Here is a 1,547-nt window from a genome sequence, read left to right as displayed (position 1 = left end):
GAAGCACAGGCGGAGACAGGTGATGTTACGGAGGTGGAAGTAGGCGGTCTTAGTGATGGTGATGGATATGGATATAATAAAGGGTCGGATTCTCAGCTCAGGGTCAAATAGCATGCCATGGTTGCGAATAGTCTGGTTCAGCCTCAGATAGTCGCCAGGTAGAGGGAAGGAGTCTGTGGCTAGGTAACATGCAATAAGTAATGGATCCGATTTCAGCAATCTTTTGATAATTCTGGCAACATTTCCGTTCTGATGGAAATTTACCCCCTGTTTCTGGTTCACATGCTGACTGGTCCATTAGTTATGCTGAACAGAAGGCATTCGATAAGGTGCCACACAAGAGATTATTAAACAAAATTAGAGCTCATGGGATTGGGGGTAATACACTAGCATGGATTAAAGATTGGTTTATGGACAGAAAACAGAGAGTAGGAATGTAATGAAATCTGTTTGTCTTGCCTGTATTCGTTTTGCACTCATGTATATTACCCTCCCCCACACTGTGTATAGTTTCACGTCCTCTTTCCTGACTAACCTGGAATGTTCCAGGTCTTGGCTCTTGGCTCCGCCCCTGACTTCTCTTACATAAAGATTCCAGGATCTGTATGACTCATTCCTGTGAGCCAGTCGGTGTGTTGAGATGTTAGCTCTGATCTTAGTGATTAAAAGTCAACTTGTTAAAGTCTATAACTTCTAGTTTTGTGGTTATTGAAGGCACATCAATTTTAATCACTAAAGAATACTAGGATGGATCGACTCCTAAAACCAGAGCGTCTGGACTTGGATCCACATTCTGCTGAAGCATCAAATCAATTTGGACACTGGCTCAAATGCTTCAAACTCTTCGCAAGGGCCTCATCCGCTAGCGAGGTAGATAAACTGAGTCTACTGACTACTCGCGTTAGTCATCGGATTTATTCGTTCATCCGGGACGCCACCTCTTACACGGAGGCCATCACTATCCTGAAGGCCCAATACCAGAGGCCAGTAAACAAAGTGTACACCAGACATCTGCTGGCTACACGCAGGCAGCGAACTGAGGAATCAATGGACGATTTCTTACAGGGCCTAAAGGACTTGGTCCGGGACTGTAACTGCAAGGCCATGACGGCCAACGTGTACTCTGACAAATTGGTCCGCGATTCCTTCATCACGGGCCTCAAATCGAATTATATCCGGCAGAGACTGCTGGAGAAGGAGGTCCTGGACTTAAAAAAGGCAGTGGCCACTGCGCGATCGCTGGACGTGGCCCAGAAAAACTCTGACTCTTATTCTTCCGGCCATGCGGCCCTCACCGCCTCATGCGCGCCGAGCAGGCCACCATCTTGGAATCAGCCATCTTCCCCATCCAGGTCTCAGACCAGCTCTACACCGCCGGAGTCCCCACACAGAAGTTCACTCAGGAGGCCTACTACAGCGGCAATGTCTTGAGGCCCGAAATGCTGCTTCTGCGGCCAGGCCAAGCACCCCAGACAATGATGCCCAGCGAAGGATGCTACATGCTTCAAATGTAAGAAAAAGGGGCATTTTAGCAAAGTCTGCAGGGG

Source organism: Somniosus microcephalus, unplaced genomic scaffold, assembly GCF_052327205.1.
Source record: "Somniosus microcephalus isolate GS21.2 unplaced genomic scaffold, FLI_Smic_1.0 unresolved_chr1, whole genome shotgun sequence".
NCBI classification, from domain to species: Eukaryota; Metazoa; Chordata; class Chondrichthyes; order Squaliformes; family Somniosidae; genus Somniosus; species Somniosus microcephalus.
This window is presented reverse-complemented; position numbering follows the sequence as displayed.